This window comes from Macrobrachium nipponense, chromosome 40 (genome assembly GCF_015104395.2).
Source record: "Macrobrachium nipponense isolate FS-2020 chromosome 40, ASM1510439v2, whole genome shotgun sequence".
Taxonomy (NCBI): domain Eukaryota; kingdom Metazoa; phylum Arthropoda; class Malacostraca; order Decapoda; family Palaemonidae; genus Macrobrachium; species Macrobrachium nipponense.
Genome location: NC_061101.1, coordinates 21,730,734 through 21,740,733, shown reverse-complemented (window position 1 = coordinate 21,740,733; position 10,000 = coordinate 21,730,734). Strand labels below are relative to the sequence as shown.

The 10,000-nt window shown below is 36.0% G+C and overlaps 1 protein-coding gene across 1 annotated transcript in view; it reads right to left on the bottom strand.

Moving 5' to 3' along the window:
- The window catches only part of LOC135211981 (tyrosine-protein kinase RYK-like), a 451,093-nt gene that overhangs the window by 199,804 nt on the left and 241,289 nt on the right, over window positions 1-10,000 (bottom strand). The gene's annotated exons all lie outside the window — the stretch shown is intronic.

The window sequence follows — 10,000 nt, the reverse complement described above, 5'->3', positions numbered from 1 at the left end:
TGAGAGAGAGAGAGAGAGAGAGAGAGAGAGAGAGAGAGAGAGAGAGCGCTGTCATCCCATTCAGCAACGAAAGCAATAATAGAATTGTGGACAAAACGCTACGTAAGCATTTTGGGAGAGATGGTCGTTCACCACCTTCCTTATACAAGCCAAGCTGAGCCAAACCAACCAGTAACGAGTTAGTTATTTATTGTATAGATACAAATAAATAAATAAATAAAAACATATTTATGAATAAAGAGAAGACAATGCACGTGGCCTATATTTCCGTGCAGGGGAATAAGTTTCGAGACTTGATGACCAGCAGAGGTTTAGTTTGTCAAAAAAGAAAGATAAAAACGACAGAATATGAAAAAGATCGGTAACACACGAATGACTTATAGGAAGAGACGAATTCCAAAGACATAATATACGTTTATGTAATGCATATTATGGTAAACCAGCGGTTCTCAGCCTTTTTTTGGACCATGCTCCATTTCACCATAAGTCAGAATATCATTCCCCAACAGTTTCCAAAACTGTCCGCTTAAAAAGGGGCAATCCAAATAATATGCGAGAAAATACTAACAGCTACACACAAACTAGCGGAGAGGAAAGCCCAGCGTGACCTCTCAGTAGCGCGGACCGATGCACACCGCGTCTTGTGTGGTCCTAGAGCCAGTTCGAGCCTACCAATTCCCTCCTGAAACTGGGCTTAAACCGCTCCAGTAGCGAAAAGCGGCATGAACCTTACATGACGGATGGCTGCTCAGCTAGACAGGCGAGCTGCACTGGATTCCAAAGCTAAGCTCGACGTCAGTTACGAAGAAGAGTTGCCAGATGCTTCGTTTTTAAAAGGAATTTCTCATTTTTTTCACCGTTACAGAAGCTGAGGGAATGATCGTACGTGCGTGTGTGAGTGAGTTTTCTCATTTTAAAGCGGTTCGTTAATTAGTTTGAAGGTGCAAGGGTTAAGGCCTACAAGTTTTTTTTGTTTGTTTGTATGGTGTTTTTACGTTGCATGGAACCAGTGGTTATTCAGCAACGGGACCAACCGCTTTACGTGACTTCCGAACCACGTCAAGAGTGAACTTCTATCACCAGAAATACACATCTCTCACCCCTTAATGGAATGCCCGAGTTTTGGGATCTTTACCAGGTATGTATCCACCTTTGCGGCGTGTAAAGGACATGCCCCCCACTGGGAATTACCTTACAAACATAAACAAAAGAACGTAAATATCATGAAGATCATGACCCCTAGAAAGATTAGTGGATAATCGTTTTTATTGCTCTTCACGCTGATTATGTGTGTATTATTATATAATATAATATATATATAATATATATATATATATCATATATATATATATATATATATATATATTATATAGATATAATATATATATATATTATATATAATATAATATATATATAATATATAATATATATATATTATATATATATCATATAATTTATATATACGTTTTTTTAAATTTTTTTAAATAATATGATATATATATATATATATATATATATATATATATATATATATTATATATATATATATGACATTGGCATACTAATAGTCATTGACTGCTAAACTTAATTCAGAATTGTATGAAGAAATTGACAGATACGTAAGTCAAAGACGGGAATCTTCTGTTTCAAAGATTTTCAAAGGGGTTAGAACGAAAGTTGCACTCTCTCTCTCACACAAAACTTTTCTTTATCCGTCTGTGGAGAAAAGGATGCAATAAGTTTTGTGAAAAATGGTGGAAGTTGGATCTACCTGAATAAAAGATGCAACGCCTAATGACTGATGTTGGAAGAATAAAGGGTGATGAACAAGAACCTTTCAGTAAATTGTTAAGACTAGTTACGAAAGAAAAAAAGGAATAATTATACCTTGTAAAACCCCCAAGTGTCTGCAAGACCCCTGGGAGACATAAAATTTTCCACGAAATGGAACGCAAGTAGGTCACCCTTGTATTGATGAGTTTAATGTAATTAACTAATACGCTTAACTCTCTCCGGTCCAGAATGGCGGAACCTACGTATGTATTGTTTATGTTCCGGCCTTGGTCCTATACTCCTCACTCAGTGAACGACAGTTGAAGAGTTAGACGCATTGAAAGTTTCCAAAAGATCCTTTCTAATTTTACCCGTGTATTTTTTATCATCACTAATTTGGTACCATTGGAAAGCTGAAAGTTTATTGTAGCGTATATTAAAAGTTCTTCGAAATAAGATAACAACTACCACCATTTTAGATGTAATGAAGTAGGACCAAAAACCATTTCTAGCGTTTCTTATTCTCTTCCTCGGTTTTTAAAGGTCGAAAAATAAATTGTCTGGTTAATTAAATTTAATAAATTTTACCTCAGTACATAGAATATTCCTTACTTACAGTGACAGTAAATATTTCAGTCGACATAAGTAAAAAATTTTTGAATGACAAGGCAAATAACAGAAGCAACTATCAAGCCCTTTACGGGTGTTTAGTTTATAGCCGGCGTTGGCAGCACTGGTGGCTAGATTCGCCATCGTCCCACGCGGAATAAGTGAAATTTTGAAAATGCATCGGTGTCTTTTTTTTTTTTAAACAGCTATATAATTGAGCCTCTAGTGGAAGCACACACGCACACTATATGTAGTTTTTAATCTAATATATATGTGTGTGTGAAGAAAAGAGCAAGAAAGTGTCATGAAATTGGATAAAATAAAAATGGAAATTACTGCGAACCATCACAGCTATAGTTGGTTTCACTATTAATAATAAAAATTCATTTCGAGGCTCAGGAAACAAGCACAGGCTTTGTTTTGTCTCTTACTTGAGCAGTTATCGCCAATTCCTCATATACTGTATTGAACTTAAATAAAAATCCACAAATTCATGGCCACACTTTTTATATACTGAGTCAGTTTGGAATTAAACACCAACTTGATGGTTCCCAGGCATTATTTGTGTCGGAACTGTCACACCGGTAATTTGCAGTTAGGGTAACTATCACTGCTTCAGTAACAAATGATATTACTATCATAGCCCAGTTAGAAAAGACAAATTACTGTTGATCACAGATATGGCAGAAAACAAAAGGTGGCGAACAGAAAGTCAAGAATTTGTTGTGCATTTCCGTATAACCAAGTGAACGGGAATATATTCAAAATTTCGTATAAGGGAATTTACAGAAGGACCTTTTCGTATATGAACATATTACAAAGGTTGGAAAATGCATTAAATACAGTGTATATATGTACACACACACACACACACACACACACACACACACACACACACACACATATATATATATATATATATATATATATATATATATTACATATAAAGTTAATGCCACAGAGGAAAATATTATATATATATATATATATATATATATATATATATATATATATATATATATATATATATATATAGTATGTGTGTGTGCGTGTGCGTGTGTGTAATATAATGCTTAGTTAAGTAATGGATGGTTTACTATGTACATTACATTTACATAATGTTTTCACATTGTGTAATTACATTATAGTTTTACATTCTGTTCATCGTTCTTATGGGTCTAATAAATTTATTGATTTCTTGTGAAATATTTGGCTGGAGATTGTTATAGGAGTTGTTGTTGTTGTTGTTGTTGTATGGTGCTTTTACGTTGCATGGAACCAGTGGTTATTCAGCAACAGGACCAACGGCTTTACGTGACTTCCGAACCACGTCGAGAGTGAACTTCTATCACCAGAAATATACATCTCTCACTCCTCAATGGAATGGCCGAGAATCGAACTCGCGACCACCGAGGTGTTATGGGAGTGACCTTGGCCATGTGTCCTTTCCCTCGGGCGGTAGGTGGGAAACATTGCTTGCCCTCACTCCTTCCGTCTGGACGTTTAGCGCAGCTTCGTTGATTTGATTTGATCTATATAGATTTTTGGCATCATGCCAAGCACTGGGGCAACTAAGGCCATTCGGCGTTGAAACGGAAATTGACAGTAAAAAGTTGTTACAGGAGGAAAACCTCAAAGCAGTTGTACTATGAAACAATTGTTAGGAGAGGGTGGACAGTAATACGGTAGAAAGAGAATAAGAACGGAGGTACAGTAATCGCAATGGAAGTAATTGCAGCTAGGGGCCAAAGGGGCGCTGCAAAGAACCTTAAAGTAATGCTTACATTGCATCGAATGAGGTGCACTGACGGCACTACCCCTCTACGGGGTTAGCGCGACTTGGTTGTTATATATACTGTACTACGTACACAGACTTTGTTATTTGTACACCTGTTCAATTGTCCCCCTGTTCATTTTTAATCGTCTTTAACATTAAACATTCGTCAGCCACTGTGGTTGCAGCATGCATGAAGTGCTTTGTCGTGGAAAGACATTTCGGAAACGGCGAATATTTATACTGCATTTTACCTTCAGAAGAAATATAAATAAACTCTATGTATATTCATATCGAATCTGAAAACCAGTGTTTTACAAAGAAAGTTTCTGACGCAGGAGTACGTATAGGACAATGGACATAAAATTTCATGAACCAAACAAAAACTTCTTTCAGTTTCCTTCTGAAGATTGCAAAAGAAACCCACAAAATCACCGTGTATAACGTGTTTACTTATAAGTATTTACATTTTATTGTACTCCATACTCGAGTACTTTCAGGCCCTATCTGTATCAAATTTCATCGTATATATACAAAATCGTATCTAAGGCGAGCGCTTGCACACACAGACATATATGGGGCTATAAAGTCGTGGAGGGCAATAAATTTCAACGCGACAGACACATCCGTATGCAGCCAGACAAAAGCGAGGCAGAGAGAGGCATTTAGCGTAGAACGAAGAAAATTTACAGACGCCATTTTGCCAGCGTCACTTGAGACCAAAGTTTACATTTATAGCCAACCATTTATTTGAAAAGAGGTCACTAGGAATTCAGAAGGTTGTAGCATAACAGAGGTCACCAGGAATTCAGAAGGTGTAGCATAACAGAGGTCACTAGGAATTCAGAAGGTTGTAGCATAAAAGCTATATGTTAACGATGATGGAATGGTTAATCCGATGAGCTCATTCACCGGAATTTGGTTTGGCTAAAAAAAAAAATTAAATAAAAAAAGAATGCGACGGGGTATTCAGTGCTAGATAAATGGGCATCAGGGTTGCGGTGAAGAACGGAGCCATTTGTTTTAATGCCTACAATCAAGATATACAACTGTCCGCGGAAACGGATGCTGCACAGATATTCCAGATTTAGGAAAACGAAATGTTAGTCACTCTAACATTTTACATTTGTAATTTTGACCTTAGAACCGGCGAATTACAAAAACTCTTTCTGTCAATAGGGATAATATTGATATTGCCTGATATGTAATTTACTCAAAGAATCTTGCGAAGAGGGACGAAAGTGCCACTTTCACCCACTTTCTCAAATTTTATGCATGTACGTGTGTATTTCAATCAATTCAAAGACCATAAAGATTTACTATATTCTTATGAAAAAAAAAAAAACTTTAAAATTCAATATTTTTCTACTGCCTTTTTGAAATTTTAATTGTTACTGAACATTCTTCGTTGCTTTCTACTGTCCCCCACACCATGATGTGGTTACTATAAAATTCAAGTGAATACCAAAACTCAGAAATAACCAGTAACTGCCATCACTTAGTATTAATTGCACTGAGCAAAACTTCTCTGAGAGGACAGCTTTCTCTCTTTAATTTTTTAAAAGTACAGTGGAGTTCTGCCATAACTGTGTAGACTCGTGAATTTCAAAACCAAGCCCAAGTAAAATAATACTTAATAGCAACTTTTTCTTTACAGAAAAGATTGTTATTGGGAAATTTGTTACTCGAGTTGGTAATCATATTGACTTCGAAAAAATAAAACACAAGCAGAACATTATAAACTCAAGTGCCCCAGATATCTTAACATTTCCAGTTTCTTGTGTGACGCTGAAGGCCTTACAATCTCTTTCGCAGAGAAAGCACGAGAATGTTCTCACACTGGACCTATCTAGGATATTAAGAGGTTTGAGAGAAAAATAACTTTAGAGGGAGAGACAGAGAATGGTCCTCTGGTCACAGGCACCCAACTCACCTGCAGGGTGAGATTAAGAACAACTGTTCATCAGCAGATTTGCGTAAAGGCTAACGACTTGTACGCCTAGTCATACAGAAACGATAGAGACGTAGAATTATCACCACGGCGTACAGTCACTCATATAAGTTCATGGATGTTCGGGTGTTGGAGAGAGATTTCCATTTCACCCCTTTCTGGATGACAGGTGTCTGGGAGTGCGAAACTGGCCAATTGTTCAACTACCTAACTCTAATGTAGAAAGTTTCGGTGTGTACCCGTCTTACATCCCTATAGAGACCCGTTGTCCAGAAAGGGGTTGGATGGAATTCAGCTTTATGCCCGGAGACATTCATGAACTTATATGAGGGACATTGCAAACTCTGCCAAAAAGATGGCATTGTGAATGGCATATCTCGGTCACCAAGGATACTGATGTACAACACTTACATCAACAACTGCTGGACAAATTACCTACAACATAATGCAAGTTATGGCCGTGTGTATGGCAAACAAATTAATACTTCATAAAGCGATCTAAAAAAAAGTTGGCAAGATGGAAAACTGGGAACACAATACAGATCACGTTGAGCAAGGCACTCAACAAATTATCCACTAATCAACCCCCGCTCTTTAATTAGACTTTCGACATCTCTTGTGGGAAAAAAAAAAACAGAAAAAGATAGTGTGTAATTCCAAGCTCAAACATCGAGACTAGAAGGCCTGGTGCAGAGATTATGGTACAGCCCAATTAACTAGGAAACTATTTTAGCAAGCAATGTGGAGAGATAGTCTATCTTGGGAAATATGAATAAAAGTTTCCTTTGGCTTATTACATGGCGCAGATCGTTATCACAGATAATACAGTTCTGGAAATTGGAATTAAAATAAATTTAGATCCGTGAGGATATATGGAAAAGTACTAATAACTTTAACTACCATTTATACTAATGTAGATAATCATAATTGGAAATTGACGATAAAATGACCAATAAAGTATTTAATATTGTTAAAATTCCTTATAAAAGCGTTACATGAATCAGTTAGTGTGTGTGTGTGTGTGTGTGTGTGTGTGTGTGTATATATATATATATATATATATATATATATATATATATATATATATACATACACACACACACACACACACAATATATATATATATATATATATATATAATATATATATATATATATATATCTATATATATACATTCGTACATAGTGCGAATTTTTGTTACCTATTCACGTGTGAGCCTCTTGGGTTCGCTAATATTAAGCCACAAATATTGTTTATTGTCCGTTTCACTATACTCTGGGAATAACTTTACCCAAGGGGAACTATAACTGATAAATGCTTCGTCCCCGGTAGGATTCGAACCGTTGCTGGTTTAGAAACGAGACACAGCGCCTCAGTTAAGCCCCCTTGGGATGAAGTTACTACCGAGGTATAGCAAAACTTCAGTATTTAACGATATCTTTGGCTTAATATATGTACCTTACATGTATGTGTGTCTTTCTGTTTTTATTCTAAATTTACTAAAAAGGTTTTTTATCATGGTGTTGATATACAATGTGTATATCTTTTACTACTTATACGCAATTGATGTGTAATCTCAATTTCAGCCTGGAAAATGTATCAAGCTGATACGAAACGTCGGCGCTAATAAATGGATAAAAGATAGAACGCGTCTCCATACTCCAATATGTTTATCCTTGAGTAATTGTTCCTGTCTTCATAATTATATATAAAATGTGTGTATGATAGATAGACAAATAGGCATATGCAAGTATTACCTAATTTGATTTATCTATGTATGTGTGCGTTCGTGTCTCGATGTACAAGCATGAATTTAACGGTATTCAATCACTTACAGATTTTTTTTTCTTTTAAGTTTTAGGGTATCATTATTGTTAGGAAGCCGTAACTTTCGCAACCGACGAAGCCTTTGCTTTCCGTTCAGGTTAACAGAATATTAGCAGCCTAAAATTAGAAGCCAGCAGGACTCGTTCAGCGGCCATCCCTCATTTTCGAGCGGGAATTCTGATCGGCTAACGAGTCGTGGCTGATCGAAATGGGCTACATAAACATGGATGTTATGATTTTTAAAATTTTTGTTTTCATTTATTCTGGGTTCTTTCCGGGCAGTGGGTCAAACCACAAGGGTGTGGTTATAACCTCCTGGCCCTCATTAATCATTCCAGGTGCCATTTTCCACTGATCGAAAAAACAGAAATATGCCCATTTATTCTGACCAGGCAAAGGTCGAAGCCAAGTCAGTTTCCTCATTTGAGCAACTCTTCGCTGTCCTCGGTTTGTTCACGTTTTCAGAGCAGGAAATCATTTAAAGCTCCTTTCCGTGAGGCCGATTAAACATCAAATAGAGGTTCTGTCCAGATAAAAAAAAAGGGAAAAAATAGGACAAAGGATTCCATCCGGAAAAACAGAAAAAAAGGGGGAAGTCCTGTTTCCTATCACGAATTTTTACCTGCCCAGTATTTCCGTTTTCCTTTTGTGAGGACTAATGTTTAATCACTTGTTTTATCTGTCTTTACCAAGCATCTACTTTTATTTCATTTTAAAATTTTCCTTTCATAAATCAGAGACAGGTTAAACAGGGCATTTAAATATTCAAAGGTACATGCAACGGCAACCAGTCCTTATCCTCTTTCTATCTCTGTAAAGGATGTTAATTCTACTTCCTCTTCCTACCTCTCTTTGTTCTGTGACTTGTCGTTACTGTTTACCCAACGTAACTAGAGGCAGAAGGAAAGACTTGTTTTTACTGTATCATAAGAGAATGGGTGAAGTGAACTCGGGAGTAGCAGTGGGGCCTGCTATATTTTGATTAAGCGTTCCATTACTTAAAGGGAATGGACGCTTCCGTCTCAAAGAATGTTGCTACAGACTTCTGTCAAACTGTAGGAGGGCTACGTCAATGATCGTACGGTTCGTACCTCGGAAGTGGTTACGGATCATTTTACCGTGGCACCTGACGCGATTTCTAACAATGCCTGTGGGGCCTCCCAGAGTATTAGCGTTGTTTATAGCTGTAGATTGACTCATCTGGCAATTTTTCACGAAGAGAAATCAAGCATCAAGAAAAACTCCTGAGTAATTGATATATCTAAACGCCGACCTTAAAAACTTCATGGAGGATCCGGTGACATCCTTCAGTCAATATCGAGGGAACGAAGTGACAGCTTTATGATTTCAGTGATACCAGTAAAATGGAATGTATTTTTTCTTTTAATTCTTAATAAAGAACTCCCTTATCGATATACTTTTCCAATTGTTTTGTGTAAAGTTATATCCATGACAGGATATAGTCATTTTGCTGTTGTTTTTAATTCCTTATATTGTTAAAAAACAAAACAAAAGTGACAACGGCGGGTTATACTTATCCGAAATAAAAAAAATTCTATACCTGTACTGAAATGGAACATATATTTTCCAAATATATATTAATAAGAATACGATGATTACTTTGCACTAAAACATTTTCAAGTTATATGATATTTTACCTACAGATTACAGAACTAGTAAAGTACATAAAGTACCTAATAATTTAAAATTAACACGGTATTTAAAACGGTTATTATTTTTACAAGCACTTCTCTATAACATGCTGTTTTGACTTTGTATTAAAACAAAAATCTACACTTGAGAACATATTTAAAAACTTTTTCAATATGTACTTAAATTGGTATTCGAATAATAATAATATTAATGATAATAATAAATTTATTCTCAAAAAATCAAACACAAAAACAGGCCAATCTCAAGCACACTCATAGCAATTAAGTAAGACCCAAAGCCTTGAAATAAATAGAAAAATGAACAAACAACTGATTGTAATCAATAAATAAACGATTAGGTAAAAACCCAAAGCCTCGAAATAAACGGCCAAATAAACAAACAACTGATTGTAA